The 15,549-nt window shown below is 39.0% G+C and overlaps 1 protein-coding gene across 3 annotated transcripts in view; it reads right to left on the bottom strand.

Moving 5' to 3' along the window:
* CDK19 (cyclin dependent kinase 19) overlaps positions 1-15,549 on the bottom strand; it is a 195,448-nt gene that overhangs the window by 61,666 nt on the left and 118,233 nt on the right. The gene's annotated exons all lie outside the window — the stretch shown is intronic.

Below are 15,549 nucleotides of genomic sequence, written 5' to 3'. Positions count from 1 at the left end.
AGGGTTTTTTAAAGAGTAGTGAGTATAAGGGAATGATGTCACGCCCACTTATAAACACTGAAGTTAAGAACTGGTCTTGTAAATAGAAAAAAAGGAATAGGCCTTAACAAAGTAAAAGCTTTAAGCTGGACTCTGATGATGTGGAGGAAAGATAGACCAGAGCAGCAAGCGGAAACAGTACTTTGCACATAACAGACAGCTGCCTGATAAAATATTTAGCAACAATGACATTATTGCTCAAGGTAAAAGCCTTAGAAATATGCCTGTCTCAGGCTGTCCTTAACCAGGGTTCAGATTTCATAGGTAAAGAGAAACATACTCAATTTAATAAATATTTTGAATACCTTTTAAATGTAAAGCTCTGTGGAAGATACAAAAAGGGAAATAAAACTTCCCTTGAATATTTTCTATGTGCAAGATGATTACATACAAATATTTTTCTCTTACCTAATCCTTAGAACAATTTTATGATGCACACAGAACCCAAGGCTACAAGTGATAAAAATAACCTGACCAAAGTCAAACAGCTAGAAAGAGAAGGGGTTTGTACTTAAATAGATCTGCCTGATTGCAAAGTCCATGCTTTTTCCACTACAGCTAAAATTCATGTCTTCAATTCCCACAGTGTAGTAAGGAAGACAGACCTATAAATAGAACAATGAGGCAGAGAAAAATAAACTGCTTACTCATTCTAGTAACTTTAGTAACTTTTTTTTTTGAGATAGAGTCTTGCTCTGTTGCCCAGGCTAGAGTGCAATGGCATGATCTCAGCTCATTGCAACCTCTGCCTCCAAGATTCAAGCAATTCTCCTGCCTCAGCCTCCCAAGTAGCTGGAATTACAGGTGTGCACCACCATACTCAGATAATTTTTGTATTTTTAGTAGAGACGGGGTTTCTCCATGTTGGCCAGGCTGGTCTCGAACTGCTGACCTCAGGTGATCCGCCTGCCTTGGCCTCCCAAAGTGCTGAGATTACAGGTGTGAGCTACTGTGCCCAGCCAATTTTAATAAACTTAAATAAGTAAAATGTATCTTGAGTGCCTGTGCTGAAATCATGTAAAAATCATCTGAATTCCAACTCTAGGATTTTTCTAGCCTACTTCTCAGTTTCCTATTTCTTTACTATTTTCCATTGCAGATGTCCTAGTTCTTCAGTCCTCTCATTTTGGCTCTGTATCTCAGCTATTTCTGGTCATCTATGTTCATTCTAGGATGTGACTCCCTGGATTCTGCCTCTAACCTATATGCCCTGGAACATAGCTAAGAAGTTAGGCGCTAGGATGGTCTGGGCTGGGCTGGGCTGGGCTGGCCCTAACCCACCTTCTACTTTTTGCAGCCTGCCTCAGGGATCTATCTGTATTTCCTGTTGGGTCTAGATGGGAAAGGAAAAGCCAGAAGGAAAATGATCAGGGAAGACACAACAGTCCTACTCCTTTTTGTGGGAAGAGCAATTAGGCAGTACTCAGCTGCTGTCTCTTGCTACTGTCTAAGAAATATAATGCAGCCCTACTTCTCGTTTCAGATGTAAGTGTTAGACATAATATGTTCCTAATTAATGATGGGATAAGAGAAAGTTGCATTTTGCAGGGATGCAGGGCTGTATCTAGAGAATTTGCCATTCTGAACACTTCAGGCTCTCTGGCTCTGGCAAGTACTGTTTTCAATGACCCCACTGCCATGGCCAGCCTTTAAGCACTTAGACCCTGGTAGGAGACCTCACCCTGGGCACAATGACTGTCTCCTTTCTGACTCCTCGATATTGATGAACTTAGAGTTTGCCTTTATTCCCTATACAAAATACATTCTCTTTGCAGCCTGAAGTAGATGGGAAAGTAGAACTTCACTTCTGCATCTAAACCAGGCTCTTGAAACACTCAACAGTGGCACACAGATCCCCGATTCCTGGACCTCGCTTGTCTGGGAAAGTGGATGTCACAGTCGCAATATTTAATCAACACCTTTAAAAAAACTACATTCTCCGTGACTTCCAATTGTTGACCCCTCTAGAATAAATTCATTTTAAGTCCTCTGTTAAAAAATTATTTTGACTAGATAGTACATTTATATGGTTCAAAAATCAAAAGTACACACAAGGATATATATTGAAATGTCTCACTACAACTCCCCTTGCCTCCCTGGAGGTAACAACTTTTATTAATTGCTTATTTATCCTTGTAATGTTTCTTATTGCAAATAAAAATATGAATATATATTTTATCCTCCATTGTTTACACAAAAGGTAGGATAATATACATACACACTGCTCTTCACTTTTTTTTTTAATTACCCTTACTCTATCTTGGAAATCTCTCAATATTAGGATAGTATCAATATTAGAAATACTTCTTTCAGGTGAGAAGTGACTGAGCAACAAAAAAAATTAAAGAAAAAAATAAAATAATCTTTCTTTTTTTATAGTAGCATGGTATTTCTAGATCACCTTTTTTATTGGTAAAATATATACACAATGTAAAATTTACCATTTCAACCATTTCTAAGTATACAAAATATACTTAGTATACTTACTTAATCACACTACTTATACTAGTTCAGCAGGATTAAGTACAACCATCATCATACTGTATATTTCCAGAACATTTTCATCAACCCAAAATGAAAATCTATACCATTAAACAATATCTCCAGGTTGCCCACTTCCCCCAGCTCCTGATAACCATTATCCTAATTTATGACTCTATGAATTTGAATGTTCTTGGTATGTAGCTCAAAATAATACAGAATCTGCCTATTTGTTTCTGCCTTTTATCACATAATATAATGTCTTCAAGGTTCATCTATGTTTGTAGCATGTATGAGAATTTCATTCCTATTGAAAACTGAATGCTATTACATTGTATGTATAAACCACATTTCTTTTGTCCATTTGTCCCTCAATAAACATTTAGGTTGTTTCTACCATTTGGTTACTATGAATAATGTTCCCCTAAATATTGGTGTATAAATAACCATTTGAATACCTACTTTCAATTCCTTTATACACATACCCAGAAGTGAAATTGCTAGATCCTATGGTAATTCTATGTTTAATTGGAACCACTATATAGGTCACTTTTGTAAAACTAACAAACAAAAACTTTTTTTGTAGAGATAGAGTCTCACTATGTTGTCCAGGCTGGTCTCAAACTCTTGGCCTTAAGCAATCCTCCCACTTCAGCCTCCCAAAGTGCTGGGATTAGAGGTGTAAGCCACTGCACCTGGCCTAGGTCTCCTTTCAATATGTCATAAAAATAGTTATTTCATTGCTTCACAAATACTGTGTTTTTCACGAGTAGAAGGTTTTATGGCAACCCTGCATCAACCAAGTCTACTACTGGCACCATCTTTCCAACAGCATGAAGCTCACTTAATGTCTCTGTGTCACATTTCGGTAATTCGTACATTTAAAACTTTTTCAGTATTGGTACATCTGTTACAGTGATCTGTGATCAGTGATCTTTGATGTCACTACTGTAATTGTTTTGGAGCACCACAAATCATACCCACATAAAATGGCAAACTTAAACCTATAAATGTTGTGTGTGTTCTGACTGCCTCACCCACCAGCTGTTCCCCCATCTTTCTCCCTCTCTTCAGGCCTCTCTATTGTCTGAGAACAACAATATTGAAATCAGGCCTATTAAGAAAACCACAATGGCCTCTAACCGTTTAAGTGAAAGGAAGAATCTCACATATCTCTTGATTTAAATCGAAAGCTAGAATGATTGAGCTTACTGAAGAAGGCATGCCAAAAGTTAAAACAAGCTGAAAGCTAGGCCTCTTGCACCAGTTAGCCAAGTTGTGAATGCAAAGAAAAAGTTCTCGAAGGAATTTAAAAGTTCTATTCTGTTGAACACACAAATGATAAAAAAGCAAACAGCCTTATTGCTGATATGGAGAAAGTTTTAGTGGTCTGGACAGAAGATCAAACTAGCTGCAACATTACCTTAAAACAAAGCCTAATCCAAAGCAAGGCCCTAACTCTCTTCAATCTGTGAAGGCTGAGAGAGGTGAGAAAGCTGCAGAAGAAAAGGCTGAAGTTAACAGAGGTTGGTTCATGAGGCTTAAGATAAGAAGTCGCCTCTATAACATAAAAGTTCAAGGTGATCCATCAAGTCATCCAAAATATGTAGCTAAGATCACTGATGAAGGTGGTTACACTAAACAACAGATGTTCAATGTGGACAAAAGAGAATTCTATTGGAAACAGATGCCATGTAGGACTTTCACAGCTAGAGAGAAGTCAATGCCTGGTTTCAAAGCTTCAAAGGACAGGCTATCTTACTAGAGTTTAATGCTGCTGGTGACCTGAAGTTGAAGCCAATGCTCATTTACCATTCTGAAAATTCTAGGATCCTTAAGAATTATGCTAAATCTACTCTACCTGTGCTCCATAAGTGGAACAACAAAGCCTAGATGACAGCACATCTGTTGACAGCATGGCTTACCAAACATTTTAAGCCCACTGTTGACACCGACTACTTAGAAAAAAGACTCCTTTCAAGATTACTGCCTATTAATAATGCACCTGGTCACCCAAAAGCTCTGACGAAGATGTACAAAGAGATTAATGTTGTTTTCATGTTTGCTAATATACCGTTCATTCTGCAGTCCATAAACCAATAAGTCATTCTGACTTCCAAGTCTTATTATTTAACAAATACATTTCATAACGCTATAGCTGCCACAGGTTTTGATTCCTCTGATGGATCTGGGCAAAGTAAATGGAAAACCTTGCAGAGCGGATTCACCATTCTAGATGCCATTAAGAACAGTGATGATTCCTTCAAGGAGATCAAAGCATCATTAATAGGAATGTGGAAAAAGTTGATTTCAACCCTCATGAATAATTTTGAGGGGTTCAAGATATCGAGATTTTGAGGAGGAAGTAAACGGGATATGGTAGCGAAAACAAGAGAATAACAATTAGAAGTAGAGTTTCGATATTAATTGAATTGCTGCCATCTCATCACCAAACCTGAATGGATGAGGAGTTGCTTCTTATGGACGAGCAAAGAAAGTGATTTCTTAAGGCGGAATCTACTCCTGGTGAAGATGCTGTGAGCACCGCTGAAATAACAACAAAGAATTTAGAATATTACATAAACTTAGTTGATAAAGCAGTGGCAGGGTTTGAGAGGACTGATTCAAATTTTGAAAGAAGTTCTACTACAGGTAAAATGCTATCAAACAGCACTGCATGTTACAGAGAAATCTTTCAAGAAAAGAAGAGTTCATTGATGCAGAAAATTGCATTGTTGTCTTATTTTAAGAAATTGCCACCGGGCACGGTGGCTCATGTCAGTAATCCCAGCACTTTGGGAGGCTGAGGCAAGTGGATCATGAGGTCAGGGGTTCAAAATCAGTCTGGCCACACACTGAAACCTCGTCTCTACTAAAAACACAAAAAATTAGCTGGATGTGGTGGTGTCTGCCAGTAATCCCAGCTGCTCGGGAGGCTGAGGCAGGAGAATCGCATGAACCCAGGAGACGGAGGTTGCAGTGAGCCGAGATCACGCCATTGCACTCCAGCCCAGGAGACAGTATGAGGCTTCGTCTCAAAATAAAAAAAAATTGCTACCCCAAGCTTCAGCAACCACCACTCTGATCAGTTAGCAGTCATCAACGCTGCGGCAAGACCATCCACCAGCAAAAAGATTATGACTCACTGAAGGCTCAGATAATCATTAGCATTTTTAAAGCAATAATGTATGTTTTAATTAAGAGATATACATTTTTATACATAATGCTATTGCACCCTTATAGTAGTGTATGTTTATACTATAAACCACAGTATAATAAATATGACTTTACTGGGAAACCAAAAAAAAATGAGTGATTTGCTTTATTACAGTATTTGCTTTACTGCAGTGGTCTGGAACCAAACTTGCAATATCTCCAAGGTCTGCCTGTATAAAAGGGAAGAGTATAAAGTTTACAACTACATGAATTTACTAGAAATTATTTCCTAATTCCTAAATTTGCATTTTCTAGAGCATCAATCTGCACTTTCTATTCCTGTGTACCTCTTATGCTTTTTCTACCCTACAAGTTTCTATAAGTTACTAAATATCAACATGAAGGCAGACCAAGGCAAAGAAATAGCAGATTAATGTTACCTGTATCTCTTCTGTTCCTTCTTCTAATTCACCTTTCACTCTACAGCCAGGAGTGATATACCAAAATTCCTTAACAGATCACCTGTCACTATGAACAGGTTTAAGGAATCAAAGCAAGAGACGAGGCAAAGACCGTATAAAAGGAGTCTTGTAAGCTATGCCTAAGTGTCCCCAATGAGGTTCTCTAGTATCACTGGCAAGATGCTAGGGTAAATGGGTCAGTAGAGAAGCCAGCTGTTAGAAAAGGCACCACACTTTGACTACCTTCTGTACATGTTTCATGATTCTCAGATTTGGCCTCACTGAATTATATTAGTGATCCTCCTGTTTTAACTGTTTGCATCTCTTACAATGTTTTAACTGTTTGCATCTCTCCCCTGCGCTCCTCCCACATTAGACCATAGGTTCTTGAAGACAAAGACAATTTTTACTTACTTATTTTGAGACAAGATCTCACTTTGCCTCCCAGGCTGGAGTACAGTGACACAATCATAGCTCACTGCAGCCTCAAACTCCTGGGCTCAAGTAATCCTTCTTCCTTAGCCTCCTTAGTAGCTGAGACTACAGGTGCAAGCCACCACGCCCAGCTAATATTTTTATTTTTTTGTAGAAATGGGGTCTCACCTTGTTGCCTAGGCTGGTCTTGAGCTTCTGGCTTCAACTGATCCTCCTGCCTTGGCCTCCCAACATGTTAGGATTCCAGGTGTGAGCCATCTTTTAAATTTATTTCTATATTCCTAGGGACTAGCATAATGCCTGACACACTGAAAGAGCTCTTTTAAGTGATCTCATCTGATCCTGGGGGCTTTAAATGTCACCCATATGTATTAACTCCCAAATGTTTACCTCTAGTCCACTCATCTCCCCTGAACTTCAGCTATGTGTATCCAGCTGCCTCAACAGCTCCATTTGAATGTCTAAAGGCCAAAACTGAGGTGGCACTCTCTACCTCCACTACCCTCCATTCCAGGACCTCCAGTACCCTCTATGCCAACGGCTCTTCCCCCATCTCAGTTAATAGCAACTCCATCATTCCATTACTCAGGCAAACCCGCATCTACTTTAACTCTTTTCTCAAATATCTCCTCCACAGTGAGTCTTGCCTAGCCTTTCTATTTAAAATCGTAACCACCATTCTGCTCCTTTACCTTTCTGCAAGTAATAACACTTTCAAACATACTATAACTCTGTATCCCTTGTCTACAATTCTAAAGAAACTGTAGAAAACTAAAAGCTTTCTGGTAACTCAGGTAGAAAAATTGTTTGTAATTCAATGGAAAAAATGCATTGTTAAGGGCATATCCTTTCAGTTATCTGGCTCTAATTCTAGAGAAGCTATTTTACAACTCTGTGCATTACAGATAACTGGTAACAATGCAGAATAGTTCTCACCTATAGCCATACAAATTCTGTGCTGCCTGGTAGAAGTTCACTGACTTGCCTCCCCAATAGTGGAAGAAGCTGGTTTTGCCATCAATATTTCTGATCTATACATGTATCTGTTTTAAAGTTTCTCCTTTGAATGGGCTATAATATCAGTTTGGTTCCTTCATTCAAAAAGTTAAATAAGCTGGACGTAGTGGCTCACACCTGTAAATCCCAGCACTTTGGGAGGCCAAGGCAGGAGGAACACTTAAGGCCAGGAGTTTGAGACTAGTCTGGTCACACAGCAAGAGCCCTGTCTCTACAAAAATTAAATTAAATTAAGTTATCTAGGTGTGGTGGAGCAGGCCTATAGTCCCAGCTACTAGGGAGGTTGAAGTGGGAGGACTGCTTGAGCCCAGGAGTTCAAGGCTGAAGTGAGTTATGATCACACCACTGTCCTCCAGCCTGGGTGACAGAGTGAGACCCTGGCTCTTACAAAAAAAAAAAGAAGAAGGTGGCAGCCAGTTGTAGTGGCTCATGCCTGTAATATCCCAGCACTTTGGGAGGTCGAGGCAGGCAGATCACCTGAGATCAGGAGTTTGAGACCAGCCTGGCCAACATGGTGAAACCCTGTCTCTACTAAAATTACAAAAATTAGCTAGGCGAATTGGTTGGTGCCTGTAATCCCAGTTACTCAGGAAGCCGAGGCAGGAGAATCACTTGAACCTGGGAGGCGGAGGTTGCAGTGAGTTAAGATCACACCATTGTACTCTAGCCTGGCAACAAGAGCGAAACTCTGTCTCAAAAAAAAATTTTTTTTTAAAAAGAAAGTTAAATAAAATCATTAAAATGTGTTCATTTTATACCTGTATTACAATCATAATTTTACTTTTTTTGAAAACAATCATTTATATTCATTGTACAGAAATATGTCACTTGAACTGACATGAAGCCATTTGTCTGACATGAAGCTATTAAACTGATGAAGGTATTTATATGTTATTTATTGTATGTCTCTCTCCATTAACATATAAGCTCTATGAAGGCAAAGATTTTTGTTGGTTTTATATCTCCAGTGCATAAAATGATAGCTAGCGGCCGGGCGCGGTGGCTCATGCCTGTAATCCTAGCACTTTGGGAGGCCGAGGTGGGTGGATCACCTGAGGTCAGGAGTTCAAGACCAGCCTGGCCATCAGGGTGAAACCCCATCTTTTAAAAAAAAAAAGATACCTAGCACATAATAAGCATTCAATAAATATTTCTCAAATGAATTAAATCTACTGAATATACTTGGTTTTTACTAAAAAAATAACCAGTAATGGCTTGTAACGTAACAAATTTTGCTACCTTTTCATGAGGTGTTTTAAATGATTTTGTTTTCAACAAATTGAACAGATAATATCCAAAACAATTATTTCAGGAACACTAACCTTCCACAAGCTCCTTTTATTTTAGGCTTAAAAAGGAAGACTTCTTTCAATTAGCACCTACTCCGCTAGAATAATGAGTTCTGACTTGAAGTAAAGAGCAGAAACACTGCTCTCAATATCTCAGGTTGGGATCTTTAACCTGGTGTATAATTTGAAGAGCAAAGGAGTGCTATGATAGTGTTTCCTGAAAGGATTGTGAGTACAGTAAGTGCTGAAAAGTCCTAAAGAAAATAATACACAGGAACAGGGGACACAGGCAAACACACGTGAAGCAGAGATTAACCTTATTAGTACTATGTCCAAGGCCAGTTTACTAAGAAAATGCTATGCTCTAGATAAACATCACACAAGAGTGTATTTGCTATCCCTATTTACTGAAACTAACAAAAAAGTTAAATTTTCTACTGCTATTTACTGAAAGAGACAAATGAACAACAACAGTAAAAATCTAAATGTTCAATAATAAGAAAACTGAGAAGTAGATTATGGTAAATAGTCACATATTGTAGCCTCAAACATATATATACTAAAATATTTTAATTACTCAAGGAAAGACTGTAACATTGTGATATAATGCAAAAGGACCACAGGCTGGGCGCAGTAGCTCTCACCTATAATCCCAGCACTTTGGGAGGCCGAGGTAGACAGATCACTTGAAGCCAAGAGTTCAAGACCAGCGTGGACAACATGGTGAAACTCTGTCTCTACTAAAAATACAAAAATTAGCCAAGTGTGGTGGTGCATGCCTGTAATCCCAGCTTATAGGGAGGCTGAGGTAAGAGAATCGCTTGAACCTGGGAGGCAGAGTTGCAGTGAGCACAGATCGTGCCACTGCACTCCAGCCTGGGCGACAAAGCAAGACTCTGTCTCTAAATAAACAAATAAATAAATGAGATATATTTATAAAACACAAAATATGCTGGGTATGGTGACTCACACCTATAATCCCAGCACTTTGGGAGGCCAAAGCGGGCAGATCACTTGAGGTCAGGAGTTCAAGACCAGCCTAGCCAACATGGCGAAACCCAGTCGCTACTAAAAATACAAAAATTAGCTGAGCACAGTACCACACACCTGTAGTCCCAGTTACTCGAGAGGCTAAGGCAGGTGAATCGCTTGAACCTGTGAGGTAGAGGTTACAGTGAGCCAAGATCGTACCACTGCACTTCAGCATGGGTGCCCGAGTGAGATTGTCTCAGAAAAAACAAAACAAAAAACCAAAAGTATGTCAAAACATTAACAACAGTTATTTCTGGGCGTGAGATTACATGTAATTTATATTTCTTTCTATCTTTTCTATTTTACAAGTTTTCTACAATGAGCATTATTCTTATAATTTAAAAACAAATACATACACACACCAAAAGACAGACCTTTCCAGAAATCCACCTACCAAAATAAGACACTATCATACTACCTCAGCTTCTTTTTATGTGGTTATCTGAAAAGGGACACAGTGAAAGAAGGAGATGGCCATACTTGTACTTTCCCCATCACTTGGTAAGATCAGATTTTACCAACAGACTTTAATCTCTCGTCTAACAAATATTTGTTCACCATGACATCATGCAACTACAAATATATGTAACCATATTTAAACAGCAGTTAAGCAGACCATGATTCTCCAGTGTCTCGTATTACATGATAACATCTTCCATGCCAGATACTCACAGCATAGTAACATGATCCCACTGGAGCCTAATGAAGAATGTTCAATGAACATGCCAGTATTTTATCTGATCCCCTTTCAAAGCATATAAGTAGTTAAAGTGTCCACTTTTCACTGTCCTAAACATAAAATAATCTACAGTTCGAATTCTAAACTTTCTCTACATCCTGACTCAATTTAGAGGGTCTGTGCTAAATTAAAAATTCCAGAATCCATTTGTATTTTTATCTACACATCTTTCTTCCCTTTTCACTTTCTGTTCTCCAAGTCTATGATGCCCCCATGGTTCCCTGACTCCTTTTTCAAGGGTATACTGAATGGAGAGGTCCTCTCGTACTTCAATAACTCACTATCTCAAAGTAAAACAAATTTTCTATTCTTGTTTGATCTCTTTTAAGTAATAGTGTGATTCATTTGACTATCAATCTTTCCCCTTGGTGAGAACAGTATCACCGACTTTATTTTAGAAAGCACTACCATTTTTTAAAATGTATGACACCTCTTCCTCCTTCCCAAAGAACTGAAGGTAAATGAAGTACTGTGTTTTATGGCAAATAGGAGATTTGCCTAATTCCAAAATGTTCCAGTACTCCTAAAACTGTAATTTAAGAATTAGTATTTGAAGTTGACACTTTTATATCTATGACAGGCCTTTTGGAAGCTGCTCTTTATAAGCACATCAGATTCATTATAACCTTCCAGCAGGTGGCACTCATACTCTGAAAAGGGGTCTGTATAGACTAAGACAGCTCTGGTTCAAAGTGGCCCTAAATTTTTTGCTTCATGTTACTTTAATGACACTGCTTGGTTACCAGTCATAAGCTCCAGGGAGGTCGATGTTCCCCATTGCCACCCAGTTGAAATGACAGTGAGGTAGCAAGTAAAATGCAAAAAATACAGGTTTTAGAATCAGAGGCTAAGTTTAAATCCTGTCTTACTAGCAGCAGTTAAGACATAAGGCAAGTTGCTTAACTCTCTTGAATCTCATAGAAGAATAAGATGTCTACTTACAAACAAAAACACAGTTTCTACAAAGAATAAATTAATACAAGTAGATTAAATACATAGCACAATGGGCCGGGCGTGGTGACTCATGCCTCTAATCCTAGTACTTTGGGAGGCAGAGGCAGGTGGATCACCTGTGGTCAGGAGTTCAAGAACAGCCTGGCCAATATGGTGAAACCCTGTCTCTACTGAAAATACAAAAATTAGTCGGGCGTGGTGGTAGGCAGCTGTAGTTCCAGCCACTCGGGAGGCTGAGGCAGGAGAACTGCCTGAACCCAGGACGTGAAGGTTGCAGTGAGCCGAGATGGTGCCACTGCACTCTAGCCTGGGCAACAGAGCAAGACTCTGTCTCAAAAAAAAAAAAAAAAACAAAACAACAACAACAAAAAGCAAAAAGTACATAATGCGATGCTTGGAGCAATGCTTGGAATGTATTAAGCATTTGACAAATTATAGCTTTTATGATCATTTTTAACCACCACTATTTGCAAGAATGTTATGAAGAGTAAATCAGATAATCTATGTAGAATGCCTGGCATTGTTCTTGATAAACAATAGCTGTTGTTGTCGTTGTTGTTCTTGTTATACTTAAGTGAAAATTTCAAAGCTAACCGAGTGGTTACCTTTGAAATCAGAGATAGAGAGTGAGGCTGAGTTGAAAAATGCCATAGCATTTCCTTACCAAAGTCCATGAAACACCCATTTAGTAGTTTCTATAATAATAAAATGGCTATATAAGTTATTTCCCTTCCCATTTCTCAACAATTTGGTTTCTTTTTCTCTCTGACTTCTAAATTCTGCACGTACTTGGTCTAAGAGAGATATCTGAAATCAAGTGAGGTCTCTAAAAAATAAGAAATTCACATCTCCTTGACTATGATAGCATATCTGTTCTTTTTTAAGTATAAGTATTTAATCTTTAATCTTTCTTTTTTTTTTTTTTGAGACAGAATCTCACTCTGTTACTGGGTTGGAGTACAGTGCCATGACCTCAGCTCACTGCAACCTCCACCTTCTGGGTTCAAGAAATCCTCCTGCCTCAGTCTCCCTAGTAGCTGGGATTACAGATACATGCCACCATGTCTAGCTGATTTTTTGTATTTTTATTTATTTATTTATTTATTTATTTATTTTAGTAGAGATGGGGTTTCACCATGTTGGCCAGGCTGGTCTCAAATTCCTGACCTCAGGTGATCCAGCCGCCTCTGCCTCCCAAAGTGCTGAGATCACAGGTGTGAGCCACTGTGCCCAGCCTTAATCTTTTATGTAACATATTCCACATGAGAAAATTGGATATACTTCTTACAAATCAAGGGCACTCTGAATATACACAATTTACAGATGAAAAATGAAACAGATAGAAACTAAAATCAAGAGTTTACAAAGTAGTCTTAATTATCTGGAATTCTGAGGGGCATTCTAACTAATTTACTGATTCATTAAGTAAACTTTTGCTTGCAACCCTCCTGCTAAAAATCTTCCTATCTTGACAATTAAACAAAATGAAATTTGCATTTGACTCTTTGTGTTGTTGTTGATTTTGCATTGCTATAAGACCCTAGGCAGTCTTCCAGTGCCTTGGGATTTCAATAATCAACTCCTAACAAATGTTTATTTCCTTCTTATTTATCCTCTTCTCTCCTTGAAATAGAATGCTGGGGGGCAGGGTAGGGGGTGGGGAGTGAGGGGGCATGGGTGGAACTAACCTAAAATTCCTTAGATTCTAGCTTAAAAGAAAGCAGTTACCAACTTATTCTCCAAATTCTTTCCCTAGTTCTCTTGTCCTTCTCCATTAGCGCTCCTTGTATGGATGGAGAATCCCAAATCTCAATCTCTAGCCCTAATGTCACTTAAAAACTGACATCAATTTCCCAAGATGCATAATATAACACACCCATGAGAATAACACACACTGTACCTCAAAATCCACAGATCCAAAACTGAGTATCACTTGCCCAACTTTACCTCCTTGGTAAAGTGTTCACTATACCTGCAATGATGGCAATATTTCCCAATCATCAAGGCAGGCTGAAAACCTTATAATCAGCCAGGCGTGGTGGCTCACACCTGTAATCCTAGCCCTTTGGCAGGCTGAGGCAGGTGGATCACCTAGAGACCAAGCTGGCCAGCATGGCGAAACCCCATCTTTACTAAAAGTACAAAACTTAGCCAGGTGTGGTGGCTTGCGCCTGTAATCTCAGCTACTCAGGAGGCTGAGGCAGGAGAATTGCTTGAACCTGGGAGGCAGAGGTTGCAGTGAGCCAAGATAGCGCCACTGCCCTCCAGCCTGGGTGACAGAGTGAGACTCCATCTCAAAAAAAAAAAAAGAAAAGAAAACCTTATAATCAGTGTTCAGTCACCAAATGCTACACACTCTACTTCTTAAATATCACTCATTAATTCTCACCTTTATAATTAAAATAAACCCTTAACTAGTATATACATAGGTGCTTCTTCTTTCTGCCTAGAAAGGTACAGAAAAATATTTCCTATCTTCTTTGCCTGATTAATGCCTACTGACTTTTTAGAAAGAACTCATTTATCACTTCTTCTAAGAAGGCTTCCCTGAAATAATTCTTCTGAAGTGTCTCTTCTGTGTTCCCATCCAAACTGTATTACTTTTAACACACTGGTAATTAAATAAAACTATGACATAGTATAATTGTCTGTCTCCCCCTAACTGACTATAAGATGCAGGGACTACGTGTTCCATCTATACATTTCCATTGTCTTGCACAAGCCAAACACGTAGATTTTCAACAAATGTTGGCTGAGTAAATGATAATCTATCTCCTATCTCTTCTAATATACTCTATGCATTGACATCAGAATATCTTCCTAAGATAAAAAGTCTAATAAATGTTAACTCTCCTACTTCGAAATTTTTAATGGCTTTAAAATTAAAACTCCTAAGTAGAACACTGAAAACTATTTACCCGAACGGTTAAAACTATTTTTCCTATAATTTATTTTGGGGGGCCTGAGGCTCAAGCTAAACTATGCTGTAAAGATTTTAACCAAAAATATGGCAAGTGACTAAGATCTAAGTTAAGGACAAGTGGGCTTTCCCCTGCAAAAGGTAGTATCATAATTGGCATATGTATGGCCTTTCCCTTCAGGACGCTCCACATGCAGTCATCATGAATCGGCTTCTAAGTCACCACTGCACAGAATTCTGCGCACTACTTCCCATGAAGCCTTGCCCTAGGACATGGAAACAGTGCAGGAGCATAACAGAAAATACCTAGCAAATAGCAATGGGGAAAAAAGTCTAAAAATCTAAATTCATATGGCTGAGTGCGGTGGCTCACGCCTGTAATCCCAGCACTTTGGGAGGCCAAGACGGGTGGATCACGAGGTCAGGAGATCAAGACCATCCTGGCTAACAAGGTGAAACTCCGTCTCTACTGAAAATATAAAAAAATTAGCCAGGCGTGGTGGCAGGCACCTGTAGTTCCAGCTTTTCTGGAGGCTGAGGCAGGAGAATCACTTGAACCCAGGAGCTGGAGGTTGCAGTGAGCCAAGATCATGGCACTGCACTCCAGCCTGGGTGAAAGAGTGAGACTTCATATACAAATATATATATATATTTATACACACACACACACATATATATATACACACACACATACCCCCCCCCACACACACATACATATATAAAATATACATATGTATGCAGGGAAGCTTTTTTTTCCAAGATGGCAGACTGGAGGCAGTGTCATGCTTCTCCCACTAGGAAAGACAAAATAGTGTGTATAGACTCATTCTGGGAACTTTTTTTCCAAGAAGCAACACAGGAACTTAGGAAACCTGAAAAATCAACAGACCCTTTAAAAGAAGTGGCAGGCTGAAGCCTACCCCATGAACCAGGCAAAAAACTGTAAGTCCCCCAAGTGTGAGAGAGGGAGAGACTGCCTCCGAGATATACATCCCCACCAGGGAACCTGAAAATCCAGGCCATAGA

Source organism: Aotus nancymaae, unplaced genomic scaffold (genome assembly GCF_030222135.1).
Source record: "Aotus nancymaae isolate 86718 unplaced genomic scaffold, 86718_ANA_hifiasm-v0.15.2.pri h1tg000040l, whole genome shotgun sequence".
Lineage (NCBI taxonomy): Eukaryota > Metazoa > Chordata > Mammalia > Primates > Aotidae > Aotus > Aotus nancymaae.
Note: the sequence above shows the minus strand (reverse complement) of the source record. Positions and strands in the feature narration are given on the sequence as shown.